Source organism: Lepisma saccharinum, chromosome 15, assembly GCF_977018435.1.
Source record: "Lepisma saccharinum chromosome 15, izLepSacc3.1, whole genome shotgun sequence".
Taxonomy (NCBI): domain Eukaryota; kingdom Metazoa; phylum Arthropoda; class Insecta; order Zygentoma; family Lepismatidae; genus Lepisma; species Lepisma saccharinum.
The window spans coordinates 55,214,246-55,231,506 of record NC_139243.1 but is presented as its reverse complement, the minus strand read 5'-3'; the positions used below and the strand labels follow the sequence as shown (position 1 = coordinate 55,231,506).

Below are 17,261 nucleotides of genomic sequence, written 5' to 3'. Positions count from 1 at the left end.
CTCGGACGAAAATCGCGTAACGAGCCATGGCCAAATTCCGGTACCTGGGATGTCCTATCATGATTTAATTCACGAAGACGCTGCACTCCTTCCGTGGCACGTAATTAGCACGTTACCAACAGTGGACGAGCAAGTTCACCTGTTAAATACATTTATTCTTGAACTGTTCAATAAACATGTTCCCGTCAGAAAGAAACGGGTCTCACGTCCCCCCGCCCCCTGGCTGATGGACGACGTACATCAACTTATGGTCATGAGGGACAGAGCTTACACCAAATACAGAAATGACGTAAAAAAAGGTGACCCTAGGACATGCAGCTTCGAAAATTATAGAACCCTGAGGAACCGCTGCAATCAGGAGGTAAGAAAAGCCAAGCGCCGTTTCGCATACGAATTGCTCAACCACCAAAATAAACCGGACGTTCTATGGAAAAAGTTGAAAATTCTAGGTGTTGGGAAACAGAAAAAGGACGACTACATTCCTAAGTTTGCACCAGATGTACTGAATAATCATTTTTGTGACCTCCCGACTATTGAAAATAATGTTAAACGTGAAACTATTCGGAACATCGCAACGCACTCCACAAATGCTTCAAAATTTTGCTTTTTCTGGATTTCACCGGAACACGTTAGAAAATCTTTACTTAAGATAAAATCGTCGGCCGTAGGAGTAGATGAAGTTTCCATTCTCATGATCAAAAAATCCTCCAGCATGTCCTTATTCCCATCACGGACATATTCAATTTCTCCTTGCTTTCCGACACATTCCCGTCGCTTTGGAAACTCGCCCAGGTACGCCCTATACCTAAAACAAGCAACGAAAAACTAACTATGCTGACCAAGGCAGTAATTTATTTTATTAAAAACATAAACTAACGTAACGTTTCAACCTTCTAGCAAGGTCTTCTTCAGACTCTGTATCAAGGACAAAAGTAACCAGATACAACAAGAAGGGTAATATATATACACAAACATTACTCCCTCCAGACTATTTAGAAAGTTGTTTGGAACTTTCTAGCAGATGACTTTCACTTTCCAACTTTACTTTCACCTAAAAGGCTAAACACAATTACTTCCATATAGAATGTGGTTGGACTTTTTAATCTCACGCTCTTTTCCCTTCATTTTTCTTCCTTCTCCTCTACTCTTTTTCTCTTGTCCTTTCCACTCTTTCCAACATCTTCTTCCATTCTTTGTTTAACTTCAGTCCCCCATTCCAGTTCATTGTGTCTTCTTCGCCTTTCTTCTCTATTTCCTTGGCTTCCTTCCAAAAAAAAGGCTGAAAGACAGGTTGAAACAACATAGGGATGATGTACGACTTAAGAGAGAGAGAAATGCAATATTTAAACACACAAGAGAAACAGGACATGACATAGAGTGGGATGAGGCTAAGCAGATAGGAAGGGAGAAGAGAATGCTAGTGAGAAAATGGAAGGAAGCCAACATTTAACGTTATTTCTTAAGTGCATACCAAAATGGGAAAACGATCATCCACAAATATTTCGCAATAACCGAAATCGAACTTATCATATTTACTTTTCCATTTCATAAGCTACCACAACCAAAGTGACGTGTGTTCATTCCACATGGAAATTTCTCTTCCACTGACGTGACATTGCCATATGCACGCAGACGAAAAGACGACGAACGAATGCTGCGCCACCAAGCGGTATTTCCCTGAAGCTAGTTTACTGTCTTGCTATTGGTCGAAACTCTAAGTTATGGCATAGCTGTGCCCACAAGAGGGGGATTATGGGATTTTTTTTGAGAATTTTTTTTTTTTTTTCAAAATAAATGTAAAGACGTTTACACCTTAGGTACACCATATTTAATCCATTAGATGAAGAAAATGAAGTATTTAGAGGTAGCGATGCCCACAGGTGGGTTGTGGACACGTTATATCGAAGCAACTTATTATTTTTTTCGGGGGGGTTGATTTTTTATGATGGAAATTTGTTGTGAAACAGTACAGCATCTGGCACAAGTTGAATTATGTTATTAACTATCCATTACTGTTCCATAAATAGCAAATGCCAGACTGCCAAGAAAATTATAACGGGTAATATTATTATTATTAAGGAGTGGGGGGTATCTAACTCTTACACATTGGGTCTTAAATAGACACGTGGATTCTGGTGGGGGTTGAGGATTAAACGTTGGGGGGGGGCAATATCCAAATATTGAATATCAGTGTTAAATCTTAGATTATCCTGGTAATTTTAGTTAGAGGGCTGAGCATTAAATTTGGGGGAATATCCAAGTCTTTTTTATTAATACTACATCTGAGATTGTATCGGAAAATGTGGTTTGGGACGGAGATTTTTTCATTTGGAGGGGGTAATATCTAGGTACTCTTCAATATCAACAGTAAGTCCAAATTTTTGGTTTGAGGATTGAATATTAAATTTGAGGGGAGGAGATATGGAGCTCTTAATAAAGTGTAAAATCTTAAATTGTCAAGGGATTTCTTTAGGGTTCGAACATTATATTTGGGAACTATATTTAGCGATATGGTATGCTCACGTTTCGGCGCCGAACATGGGAAAAGAGAAGCTGGAAAAGAGTAAATATGGAGGGATCCTATCAAAGCATTGACGTCCTATAAAATTAATATGTATTATTGCAAGCCTGCAAAGAAATGGATAGAAAAATTTTCTTGCTCGCTTCGCTCGCAGCCTAGCATTTTCATGAGATATTGTGAAGAATTATACTGTAGCTGCATCACAAGACAATATTTTCGATATTTATTAATAATATAATTTCTTAAAAAATAACTTTTAGTGTCGGTATACTGCTTAATTTAAAACAGGTGGGGCATATTGATGATTTTGTTCTATTAGCAATATTATTGTATTATTCATTCCCTGTAGGCTATGCCCTAACTGTGTACTTCATAGTAACGCCTTGCACATTACTAGATAAAACAGGAAAATAAATAGTGTCAAATTCACATTTTTAACTTACTGTTGCGGGTAGTTTTGTTTAGTGAAATTTGCACTTAAGATGAAATCCATGTAATTATTGCTATGGATTATTAAAAAAAATTGTAATTACCCCAAGCAGAGGGGGTGAGTTCTTTGAAGGAGCACCTTATTATATTCTCGTCCCGGCCTTAGGAATTTCTAGCCAGGGTTCTGTAATTTTCGATCTTAAGTTGTGTAAGACTTTGTGTTAAATATCCAAATTGTGGGTTATTAAAATCTTGTCCTCCAACCACAAACACTATTTAAATACATATTTATATACAGTGTAATTATGACACTTGAGATTGCTAGCTTCCGTCATTTCGAAAATTTGAAACATTAAAAAATATGGACAGTTTAACAGGCTATTGTATTCAAATGAAATGAGTTATTACGTATTCACCCACAATATTTTGAGGGGTGATGCTTCCACCGTCTAGCCGGGGGATGGATACCTCTGTTTAAGGAGGATGGGCAGATCAAGTATTGTGTTCAATAAAGCTGAAAAGAAAACGTAGCTTTCAGTAGACACGCTATCGTAATTAAATACTTCATGTGGATTACCACATGATTTGGGGGGCGGGGATTGCGCCATTAGCCTTGGTGGGAATGGGCACCCCTGCTTGCGACAACGACACATCTCCACAGTGGCGTACGCAAGGGGGGGTTACCGGGTTTAAACCCCCCCCTTGAGCTTTTGAAATAATATGGAAAATGCTGTAGAAAAAATTAAAAATGGCTAATTTATCACAGTCAAAGATCTGCGACAGTAATAATAATAATAATATAATAATAATAATTTGAATTATTATTCCCATGCAGCATGAAGAAAACACAACATTCCAAACACAATCTAAGCGGCCGCAAGTTCATTTTTTTTTTTTTTTTGCAAAAAGTCGCGCAGTGACTCGCGAAAATTGTGAAAATTCCTTGCTTCGTCGCAGTGTGCCGACCTTATTGCAAACGTTCTTCCTGGTACTGATTTCGCATCCCCTTGTGAACTCTCAAGTGATGCTGAGTCTATATCCACATCATTAAATAATGTTGAAGAAGTGCTTTGGGAATCACCTAGAAGTGATAAATGTGTTGGAATGTCTATAAACTTACTTTTCAACGAAAACATATATTCAGTGGAATTTAGCAACATGTATTCTCGCGTTTCATCATCATCCTGGGCGAGTTCCATAGGTAAAGGTAATGTAAATTCCCCCATGCATATAGCACCGTGCCATGAAGGCACACGTTGTTGTGTGGTGGGCCCCAAAGATTCTCGACCTCGAACTATTTTGCAGGTGATGTGATCAGCACCATGCTCCGGCAGCTTTTATCCCCCAGGGTTGCTCTCAGGTACCCATTGCTATGAGGCTGGGTGCGGAGACAAGGCTGGATAAATTCCAACCAATTCCGAGAAGCGAACCCAGATATCCCACGAAGTTGTCAGACTAGACCAGCGCGGCTCCTTGAATGAGTTTCATATTTCGATTATTTCAATAAATTTAATATATTTGCTTGTTTTTATGGATTTTCTTCACACTTAAAATGTCTCACTTATCATATACAAATAACCGTTGACAATTATTTTGTAACAAAGAAAGAAAAGAAATGTAATTTTGTTCTATTTCTTTCATAAATAGCAGCTGCATTAGTAGTAATTAAATTAATTAATTAATTAATTATAAGAATTATTAAATAATTAATTATTATTATTATTATTAAAGTATAATAAAACAATGGTAATGTGAATTTGTAGAAAGTTTTCGAAATAACAACCCCCTTGATGAAATCCTGCGTACGCTACTGCATCTCCACGTAGAAGGGAAGCTTATATCATAGAATAGATACTTATATAAATGCTATAACCTGTACTATTACGGAATATCAACAATTTAGTTTACACTGAAAATGAAAATCTAGTGGAATATCTAAAAAATAATCAAATAACTGGTTCCATTTTCTTCCCGCGCACCCATAGTATTATCTTATTTCTCCGTAGCAACAGATTTTCAAAATATCGGTACTGCAACACTGTGAACGTATGCAAACAAAAGAACTCGATAATAACAAATACAACTGAACCTTCAGTTAAGCGAAATTAGCAGCATTTTTAAAAGCAAAATATGAAACAAATATGTCGTATCACTTACATACTGAAATAGTTACAATATAGACTTTATTATATAGTTTTAAATCTTTAAAAAAATTAGATTTTTTTCTTGTCAAATACAAAGGACTGTTTTGGGCCTATGACTTACGACCACTGCATTTTTCATTTTGAGGTTCAACTGTCTTCAAAAAATGGAGGTTGTTGTGGATATTGTAACGTCAGTTTTAAATTGATACAGATTATACCAGTGTTAAGTTTCATCGAGTTAAATATGTAGAAATAAAGTTCAGAAAACTACTAAGAGTATAAGGAAAACATACATTGCCTTACGTAAGTGCATTTAATAATTCATTGCGTACATGAAAAGAACCAATTTTCTTATCCTGTTAAAGCAATTAGTCAAAGCAAATCACAATAATGTGAGTTTGAACCTCCCCGATTTTTTCGCAAATTGCCCAGTTCCTTACATAGTTTTGTGAATTTGATGTGAAACTTTAGTGCAAGTGTTATTCGAGACTAAAGTAGCCGCCTTTTATTTAAAAAAATCGTGTGGAATGACTTAGTAATTTACATTTTTAATTGCAGGGGACAAAAATGCACCTGTCGGAAGCCCACTAAGGAATGAAGTGCAATGCATTTTCACACATTAGAGAAGGAATATTAGACGCAAAATGTACAAGGAACACTATCAAGGGAATCTACGCAATAAGGTTAGTGTATATTTCGGTCTCGATCCGTTTATTTTGGCGGAATTGATATAGTTGCAGAATGAAACAAAAGAAGTGCTGTGGAAATTCGGCGAAATGTTATTAATTCTTGGAAAAGTTGTCAGATATTATGTATTTATGTAGTAAATCTAGTTACCTGTTACATAAATGAAATTTTTACTTACTACTACTGTTACAAATTCTCCCTTTAGCAACATATGCATAAATTTTACTTTTTATTTGCCCTTCCCTTATTATGCATGCATGAGCCCATGTGAAAATGTAAAATGAATGATGTTGCATGCAACGAGTTATTTCAATGTAACCAGTCTCTGTTGCATTGTTTTCAGATTTAGCCAAATGCATACCCAGTATGTAACCATTTTGAAAATGGGTTTCAAATGAATATCAGCATTGATCCTAGTGTTGACCGGGACAGTCCCGTTCCAAAAGCATGACCCTGCCATCCCATTGACATTAAAAAACCACTATTTGTCCTATTTTATAAAACTTTATGTGTTAGATTGAAAACCAAATATAAATTTCAAAAACATTTCATGCTAAAAAAATACATAGTGATGGAATTTGTAAACTAGCACTTCATGGAAATCAAAATGTTCCATTGTTGCTGAGAATGTTCAAGCAGCCAGCAGTTTACTGTTTTAAGTTATTTCACATTGTTAAAGTTATCACATTATTTTGTGTTGTGTGTGTTCCATTATTTCTATTTCAATGAATAAACATGACCAATAAGTTACATGTAGTTTCTGTAACAGTTCCGTATATCAGAGACACATTTCTTCATTTTTACAGAAGAAACTACTTACGGAAATGAGTTTCTCTAAGGTTTCCAACATTCGTGGAGGTATTTTCTTTCATTGTGGAATCTATTTGACTGAGAAATCATGTATTTTTCAAGAGAAATATCTCACCGACGCACAAGTGCTTTGCTACGTGAACCGAATGCTGCATACGTTTGTATGATGTAACCCCTTGTCAGTGTTTCCGACCCCCCCCCCCCTTTTTTAACTATGCTTGCCTAACCTTATTGGAAATGGTTCATTGGGCTATCTGTAAATGGTTCGTGGGGCTATCCGTCAGATACCCATGCATAATGTACAATTACACGATAGTAGGTATTTTTCAGTGAAGAAGGTTGAAAACACTGCACACCCACAAACGTAGTCAAGCTGTGTCCACCATATTCTGTGTTATGGAAGCAAAGAAAGGAATAACAAAAATTACTCTCTATGTGAAAAATTGTGTTTGTTTTCGTGTAAATAACATAATGCCACCTTGAACTATGTTCCACAATACACAATTGGTAAGTACGAACCATGCGAAACATAAAATATCCAATTTTAATGTGTCTCCGATATACGGAACTATTACAGTTTGCAACACAGATTTGCAACAAGGTTTAAAATTCCTGCATCTTGACACAACTCAAGAGACAAATCTCACGTTGTGTGTCAGATATGTTAGGACTTGATGAACTTTTGGTGAAGAATGACAGGAAACACTATGTAAGTCATACTGTGATTATGACAGTAATGCCTTTTGACAACAGGAGATTATATTTCATTTATTTTTTATGATGTATCATTTATGTGACGCATACTATAATAAATAATAATAATTTGGAGCGAATTTACAATACCGGAAGTATCTCCATTTTGTTTGAAATTTGGCATACTCACTAATTTTGGCCTCCTAATCACGAATCTGCAGTTAAAATTTGGCGGTCACATATAGAAATTGCAAAATAAGCTAAATTGAGTGGTCCGCGATTACTCATTATTTCCCAAAAAAATTTGTGTTTCAAATACTTAAAAAACGATGTATTCATCCCTGATATTGCTACGACCCCAAATATTAACTATGCTTGCCTAACCTAACCTTACCGGAATGGTCAGTGGGGCTATCCGTCACTGGTTTTCCGGTAATTGCGACAAGGAACCTATAAGAAATCTTATTTTCGTAGCATTTTAACGGCCAGCGTTACTCATTGAAGACTCCATTTTCGTATCCTGCAATTTTACGATCCATGCACTGTTGCCATACTTACCTGTAATCAAATAAGTTCGCATTGCACATCCTCTTCTACATCGTTATTGTAACTTTCACTTTCGTCCTCTACGCTTTTCTCTGTGGGATTGTTTTGTATTGTAAATTCGCTCCAAATTATTATTATTTATTATAGTATGGGTCACATAAATGATGCATCATAAAAATAAATGAAAAATGAGACTGACTTCCTTGGAACGTCCCATTTTTAGTCAAAATATTATGGTCACCAACAAGAATCCTGCAAACTCGTCTTTCCTCTCAATTGAACTTATCCACGCCATGTACCAATCCTAGCTGCATCACACCCAGAAATTTACCATTTGCATCCAGTCTTGAACCAAAATTCTGTTGTTGGTTCCAGGTGATTGCCACCAAAAAATTATTCCCTCTGGCGTACCACCGATTCCTTTACCAGCAATATGATAGGTTGTAAACTGTAATTTTATTTATGAGTTATTTTTATTCCTCTCATTAATTCTGGCTTTATTGTTAATATATAATTTTGGACTGCAATTTTAAGATAATACTATAATGTATTTTGAACGAAAAACATCTTTATAAACCACCCAATATCTGCTGTCAAGCTGTTCTCTTTGTTTTCCACTTCTGTCCAAATTATCTCCCAAATCTGCATGCCCCATTGCCATGTCCTTATCCTCCATACCACCATCAAACTCCATCAGAACCAAAGTGCCTCTCCAATGATGCAGTGGTCGCGTCATCGCCTTGTAATGAAGGTGTCCTGGGTTCGATGCTTGGTGGAGGCACATATTGGTTCGGATCCCACTTTAAACTGTAGGTCCAGTCCTGATTAGGCTTTATGTGCATAAATTGGACTTAAGGCTCGGCTGGACCTTTGGCATGCAAATGGGCGAATTTTTTCAAATTTTCCTCTCCATTCGAAAAACTTCTTGGATATTTCAAAATATGAAACATTACATCAGCTTAGAATTCCTTCTAGAGCATTGACGTGAAATTTCGTATTGATAATATCTGAACAACAGTGAAAGAAAACTACATGAAAATGCACGTCAATGCTCTAGAAGGAATTCTAAGCTGATGTAATGTTTCATATTTTGAAATATCCAAGAAGTTTTTCGAATGGAGAGGAAAATTTGAAAAAAATTGCCCATTTGCATGCCAAAGGTCCAGCCGAGCCTTAAAAACAACAATTCAATTCCACCAGATCCAAATTTGCTTGTTCTCACAAACATCCTATTTTGGACAGTAAGGCCAGCATCCTGAATCCAACATGACATGATGTAACACAACAAATCATTTTGTTTGTTAGCTGAAATCTTGCAGATTTCATCAAGGTGCGTCTAGGTCTGTGTTTTATAATTTAGGAAGTGGGTAATGATGAATTATAACTGATAACAGTGGAATGGATGTGCATGTAGAATTAATAAATCATTTTTATATGTTTTGGATAGAAGCTACATATGTATATACTGTTGCTGCCCTTGCACTGTGGTGATGTTTATTGTGGGTGCCACAGGTGCTACTCAAAAATGCCCATCCCCCCATTTCGGGTCTATATTTAAAGTTCTGTGGCTGAAGAGAATGGATCCAAGCATGGGAAAATTGTTTTTTCCCAAGCTGCTCGTCGTGAAACCAAATTCCACGGACCTTCATTATTTTGTTGCAAACCATGACTCGAGTCAAATGTTTTGTCCGATGTGTGGCCGCACCTAAGAAAATATTGTTTAACCTTCCCTGAGACTGTTTGCAAAAAGAATGACTCATTACGTCTTGTAGTGTCAGATCCGGTTGTCGTCTGGCCTAACCAGTCAATGGACAAATCACCCCAGCTAAATCCACGGTTGCCAGTGATTCTAACCCATCTGAAAACAACCAGACTCTACTTAATTATCCAGCGAACTTATTACTGTACTTCAAAATGGATGTCTTATGCAACGGTCACCCACTTCAATCAATTTTGCCTCCTCTTTGACATCCATACCTTTGCGCGTTACCTCAGATGACAATATTTTTGCACAAAGAAACCTCCCTCCAAGCTCAAATATGGGAGGTCCTTGGAAATACAGGAAATTTGGTTACCCAACATTAAATCTTGTAGGTCCAGATTCAGGAGACTTGCAAGAGAAATGAAAATGCTTTCAAAGCCATTTAAGAAATTTGTATCATATTAATGTAGAGGCTGCAGTGATTATATTTTAGATTAAAAGTTGGGGTGTCTACAAGAACAATCACAGGTATAGCAGTAGTACAGTGTCACACCAAAATGAAAAGTGACATGCAACACATGCCACTTGAGAACTAATTAGCTATTGCGGCTCAGTCGGTAACGCGTCTGACTACCATGCTAAAGGTCCCGGGTTCGATCCCGGCCGGTTCAAATCTGGGAACTTTTCTAACGTTGGAAGCGGCCCCGGTGCCCACCCAGCGTCGAATAACATCGGTACCTGGGGGAAACCCTGGGGGTTAAAGGCAGTCAGGGGCATAATGCTGATCACATCACCTCCACTCACGACCAGATGAAGAAAGTGTGGGGCATTACCCCCACACTCCCTATACGCCTTTATGACGATTGTTGTCATAAAGCTTGTTCTTAGACATTAAGTTTAGCGAGTACATTAAATTGCTCACAGGTGGCAGCTGTATACGGTACGGCTGACTGAATTGCTCTTTGGTAACAAGATTACTCAATAGATGTCATCAGTTGACGGTTGACATCGTATTAGCATAATTAAGTTGTTTTGGTGAGCTGCTTATAAATGTTATGTTAATTCAAGGATTATTAATGTCTAATTAAACTAACATATCTGAGAAATACGAACTTCATTAGAATTTCGAAATGCATCTGGACAAGAGCCAAGGAAAACGTTGAAGTTTGGGGAGAATTGAATCGTCTTCTATGAACTGGTAAAAGAACGGTTCGAATAACTCATGGGTGTATATGAAAAACAATGGAGGTTTGGAGAACGGAATCGTGTCTCAGGAATCAGAGAGTGGGAACGGATTAAGGAGCTGGTCAGGAAGGAAGCATGGAGAATGGCGTTGAGATTTATCGAGCCTGAAGAAACCACGGTAATCGCAGTTATTCCTGGATTACAAGTTAATCAGATTAGCTCGTTTTGTTCGCTAAAGATTGCGAAGTGTGATATCCTATGAACATTGAAGTGAACGTTGGAGTGACAATGGATAATTGAGCTGAAAACAGTCGTCACGAACTTTGGTAAACAACAGTCGTAACGAACGTTGGTGGGAAACAGTTGTGAAATGTAAGTACACTTTATTAGCTTCCATCCGAGTGACAATCGGGAGTTTGCACTTGAAAATTGGATAAAAGTGATATATCAACACTTCGATTAATATGCTAGCATCCGTGTGTTATTAGCTTATTCATGGCCATGATTCGCGAATCCGCCTAACGGCAAAACGTAGCGTGAACATAACGGTCGCGCAGCCATCTTGGGAAAAATGATTGACTAGTCAAAAATTAATGTAAAAGGACAGTAATATAATTTACTTCAAATATTAATATGCGGTGCATTTGCATTCGATGTATAATTTTGTAAAAGGTATTCAATATAAAATGATGCCAAGTTAATATGACAATATATTGATATGAAAATGTCAGCTTTGTAAAGGGGATAAAAATTCCTCATCTGATAAAACCAGTTTATTGGCCTAATATTTGTGTTACGTTAATATCTTTAATAAGAGTGTCTAAATTGAAATTCTATTAGGTTCTTTGTGTTATGATCCATGGATAATCAATGCATATAGGTTGTTATATGTTTTAGTAGGTATGACACTGTATTGCGAGTTCTATACTCACACAGCACAGCGTGCCTTTATTTAAAATTTCCGTAAGCCATAACTCATTGTGTAGGTGAATGTAATGATGCTGATTGGAAAGTGTCGCAATTGGCTTAGTTGAGTAACATTAAGCGATGGCTGTAGACTTGTGATTAATATATATACACGTCCTGGATGCTGAATAAAATATATAGCTTGGATCTATGTTTTTGCGTTTCAGCCCAAAAATTTCATGCAGTGTGTAGTTGATAGTTGTATGTGTATTAATGTTAACATTCTTTTCCAGAAAGGGGGAATGTTCATCTCTCACGGGTCACTACGGGTATTCTTTGTGCTTGTATAAATGGGGAAAAAATAGGGGAATACCGTGGAACTAAGGAATTTATGAGGGTTTGTTTTAGGTTCCTGGAACAATAATTTTGGGGTGTTGTAGGTAGTTTATTGGGGAAATTTATCATTGTAATATACCAGTCATTGCTACCAGCGCTACCGATAGGATGGGTTGCATTGGGGTTTGGGTTTAGGTTAATGATTCCATCATTGACATAGATCAGATTCCGTGAGCCCGTCACACCTTCATGGCGTGGTGCCAAGCACAGGGGAGCACTTTACCTTTTTTTACCTCTATAGTGGGTGGTTAGCACAGCAGGCTATACAATGCCAGGGGTCTCATATTCGAATCGTAGCGTGGACATGGTGTTCTTTGTTATTGTCCCTTCATCAATTTCATCATATCATCGCTCATCCTCATCTTTGCACAGGTTCGAGTTGCCTGGGAGGAAGTGTAACATCTTTTCTCCTGAGTTTTTGGCCTGTGTATGGGACCGGTGGCCACTCAGCATTGTGAGGTAATTGTGGTGCTACAAATGAGTAGCGTAACCCGGTCACGGAAACATAGAACAATGACTTGGGGTTTGTCATGATGACCACACGTCACCCCGTAAATGATCTCCCACCTCGGCAGGTGGAAGGTAAGCCCTGGACCTCACGGGTTAGTTATATTTGTGTTTCTGTTGGCATCGTTAGGCATGGTTTCTGCCACTGATGCCCGTTTGCACCAACGTCAATTTACTCGCGAGTAAGAGTAAACTCAGAGTTGACCCTCGAATCGGCTGATTATCTGTTGCACCAACAGAAATGCCAGGTAAGCTGGGAGTAAAAGGAGTGTAAACTTTACCCTCCGAAATCGTCAAGTAAAAGTGGAGTAATGGCTGCAATCTGCAACCGGCAATGTATCACTTCAGAATTTCAAAACTAAATAAATGTTAAATAGGATGTCATAGATTCAAACTGTGCATCTCAAAAGCGAGAAATATATAGTATGTTACTATGTACACTATGTTGCCATTCATCACCGGACACCCCTCAAAAAGTGCTCAGGATCGTCTGTACACGTCATACAACCTATAAAAGGCATTGCCGGTTGAGAATACACTCATACCAGCTACAGCAGTCAATATGGACAGACGACGCGAACTGAGTGAGGTGGAAAGAGGGATGATCATTGGAGCCCACAGGTATGGGCATTCGACCAGTGAGATTTCCAACAAATTTCAGATACCCCAGTCGACAGTGAGTGATGTTATCGTGAAGTGGATGCGAGAGGGGGTCATGACATGCTGACCCAGACCCAGTAAACCGAAGATATATTAAGAGATCGTGGCCGTCGATGCTTGAAACGTGTGGTGAAGTCAACCCGGAAGGTGTCGTTACAGATGGTGGCACAGGAGTTTCGATCGGCTTCCAGTAGTGCTGCAAGTGATTGTACTGTCCGCCGGGAGATCGTCTCACTTGGTTTTCATGATCATGCAGCAGTTCACAAGCTGCATATCACAGCCTGCAATGCGACCCGTCGGTTACAGTGGTGCAAGGAATGCCGCCATTAGACTGTCGAACAATGGAAATCCATCCTATGGAGTGATGAATCACGCTAGCAGATGTGGCGGTCCGATGGAACTGTGTAGGTGTGGCGTATGCCGGGTGAACGCTGGTTACAGGAAAGTATCGTACCCACAGTAAAATTTGGTGGAGGTGGCATCATGGTGTGGTCCTGCTTTTCGTGGTATGGTCTTCGTCCTCTTGTTTTAGTACGGGGAAACATGAATGCCAATGCATACCGAAAAGTTCTGGACAATTCTGCACTACCGACATTGTGGGATCAATTCAGTATTGACCCATACCTGTTTCAGCACAACAATGCTCCATGTCATATGGCAGGCATTATCAACACGTGGTTCGAGGACATGCGTGTGCAAAAATTTGATTGGCCAGCCCAAAGTCCAGATATCAACCCCATTGAACACCTTTGGGACAAGTTGGAGCGCCGCTTGAGAGCCAGGCCATGCGGCCAAAAAAACACCACTGAGCTGTTTGCCGCTTTGCAGGAGGAATGGGGCAAGATTCCCGTTGACAGGTATTGCAAATTGGTGGAAAGTCTTCCTCGAATGGTTGCGGCCAAATTTTGCCCTACACGATACTGATGTGGTGCTGCAACTGGATTAACGTATTGGTATGGGGTGTCCGGTGACGAATGGCAACATAGTGTATATACTTTGGGAGATATTTACTGTACATACTCTGCAGTACATGTCATTTGCAAAATTGCTCGTGCAATACAAGCATAAACATATACCCAGAAACCTGTAGCGATGTAAACATTAGCAAAACGATCGTGAACGCTACGTGGAGATAGATGCATATATATAAAAATCTACTATAGTGGAACCACGAGCAAAACAACCTGCGCAGACCATGCTTCCTTATGGCCAGAGGTGGAGGGAAGAAGGGAAAGCTGCGTGGGGACTTTTCGTCCCAAGGTTTTTTTCCTTGTGGTCGATAAATTTGTAACACTACTTACTATGATTGCAAGCTGCACTAATATATCAACATTTATTCACGTAAATATGTTTTTCCCCATCTTGATTCCGTGCTTGAAATTTCCTCATGCCGTTGCTTGTCACTGTTAAGGATACCAATGTCCAGGTACCGTTACTTGTATCCTTTCCTCATTTCCTTCCACACCACGTGTAGAAGCCCGCCAACCACGCCTTCTCGAAAGAAGTAACCAATCACGCACTTGCTTTGAGGCTAGCTTCTCTCCTAGGGTAAATCCAGAGTTTCGTGACTCGCTATGTCCAAGGCAGCTTACACGTTGATGCAACAGAAGATGATCGTTACTCGAGGATTACCCTGACCCACGGATCTTTTTACTCCCAAGTCATTACAATGTTGGTGCAAACAGGCATATCTGCTGCAGAGGATTGAAGTTCCTCAAACAATTGCATTGTTAAGTTTTTTGTGGTCTGAGATTGTATGAGAGGCACAGTAGAGAAATGACGTTTGCTCCAATGCAGTGTCTATGAATGGATTCAAAGGTTCAAAAAAAAATTGTTGCATGCTGGCGGAAATTGGGTTCCAAAACGGGGGGGGGGGGAGGGGAGGCAAGGTGCCAAAACTGGGAGGGGGCAAATACAGTATATTTCCCTTTGTAGATAAGGTTTAGCATAGTGCCAGGGGAAAAAGTGGCAAAAATTTGGGGGGCAACTGCCCACCCTAATCACTGCCACTGGTTGCATGAAGAAAGAGCTGAATGCCCATTCACAGCCATTCCTGTTGACACATTGATTGCACGAGTGATTATTGTGTAGAAGAAATTCCAGCAAGAACTGCAGGCTTGAAGGTACTCAAACCTGTGTTTCTGGGATGCCTTGACGTTGCTCAACTGAGCCAGCCCTGGTTTCGCTGTTGCAATTTTGCTTGTGTGAAATTGTCTGTCAGTGCTACCGCAACAGGATCTGTTAACTTTGAAACATTGATGACTAGGGAGTGGATTTTTAACTGCTAAAAACTGAAGCACATTTATTTTTTATGTTCCTAAAACAGCAGAATATGTGGCCCTTGAAAATTCCAAAATTCTGTCAAAGAAAGCACATTTCCAAATTGTCCATTGAAAATGTATGCTGATTATCTCTGAACAATGACTTGTATTGTGAAAATGACCTTTCCACATCACACATAATCAAACAAGTCTCCCCAGATTACATTGCAGCCCCATGGTCGGCACTTCTACTGAGTATGGCCGATGCAACAAAAAAGCGTTTACCTAAAAATCTATTCCCTACTGATGACATAAACAGTGTCTAGTTTCTTCCGGTGTAGAGAGCACTTCCTTCAGCATATGCTTGGAGAAAACTAGCACTGTTGTTGTCACCATTGTGTCAAAGGCAACAGATCCCGTTGGAGTAGAACTGACAATAGAAAATTTCACAGAGTTGAAACAGTAACAGAAAAAGATCAGATGACACCAGGCCCAATTGGTAGAGAAACAGCACGGTATGCCAGAGACTCAGGTCCGAGTCCTGGTTGAGCTTGCAATTTTCGCTGTAATTTCTACATAGTACATCTCCTGTGTGTGCCATATCGTAGTGTGATGTTTGCTGGCACCCCCCCATTTTTTTACACATTTTTGAGGAAACAGCTTGATCACTGAACATTATATAATTAATTCACAGTATCTCAAATATAAGGTAATGTGTAGGTCTAATTACATTTTAATCTTCTTCGTCAAAACCCAGACATTCATCTCCAGAGCTTAATGAAGAGTCACTTGAAACCTCTTCTAAATCAGAATCTGAGTCCACATACAACAAATTGCCCTCTGTACCATCCAGTGCATTACTAATGCAGGGTGACTACTCACCGGGAATTATGCATGAATTTTTACCCGTAGACGTGAAAAATTGGAATTTTTATAAATCCAAATCTCATTGAATGTATGCATATTTATAAATTTGCGAGGCAATTTTTTCACAGTTAACCTTTTATTTTTTGTCGAAGAAAGAAAAGAAAGCTGCGTGGAAAATAAAACTGAATTATCTCAATCTGTTTACATTGTTAGTTTTTTTGCAGAACAATCTATTAACAGATGGAAGATTATTCCAAGATAAGATACCTTGAAGTTATTAGGTAAATTTGAGTTTGAAATTCTTATACAATTAACATTTTTTTGTAGATAAGTGTATCCCGTAATATATGTGACTTGTTTTTGTAGATATTTTTCAAGTCTGAGTATGTTAAATGGCAATTGTGAACTTTGCGCCTTAAATTAAATATATACTATTTAATTGAATTCAATTATAATTTTTGGATACATTAGAATCACACACCGCTTTTGTTGATATACCTGTGTGTGGCTGTTGAGAGGCGGTAATGCGTAAGGTTGAAATAGAGGAAACATCTGCTTGTAGCCTTGAAAACCGGGAAGTGGTGTAACTTCACTTTACGTTGAAATGGAGTCACATGTATAAGTTAGAACTGTGAAGTATGAACATTTGAATGCTAGAAGTAAGTATCTAAGTTTCAAATTCTTGCTTATAGAGGCATCTGAATTTCTCTTCAAGGTCAATAGGAGGAGATAATGTTTCAGCACTTAAAACAAATATTATTAATCCATTGTCTTCCTAACAGAAAATAAAGCATAAAGTATTTCAATGTTGTATTACAATTAATGTCAGGAAAGCCTTATGCATTACCTAGGTGAGGCAGTTCTTAATTGTAAGTCCATATTTTGATTAAAATAACTAAATATGTATTCACATATCTAACACTTTTTTCCATAAACTCCGTTCCCTC

The 17,261-nt window shown here is 38.5% G+C and overlaps 1 protein-coding gene across 1 annotated transcript in view; it reads left to right on the top strand.

Annotated features, from left to right (window-relative positions):
* The first annotated feature begins 5,251 nt into the window (after positions 1 to 5,251).
* LOC145999710 (putative histone-lysine N-methyltransferase PRDM6) overlaps positions 5,252 to 17,261 on the top strand; it is a 67,287-nt gene continuing 55,277 nt past the window's right edge. The window contains exons 1-2 of the mRNA XM_083136990.1: positions 5,252 to 5,397; positions 5,653 to 5,777. The gene's annotated coding sequence lies outside the window, so the exon portion shown is untranslated. The remainder of the gene's footprint in view (positions 5,398 to 5,652; positions 5,778 to 17,261) is intronic.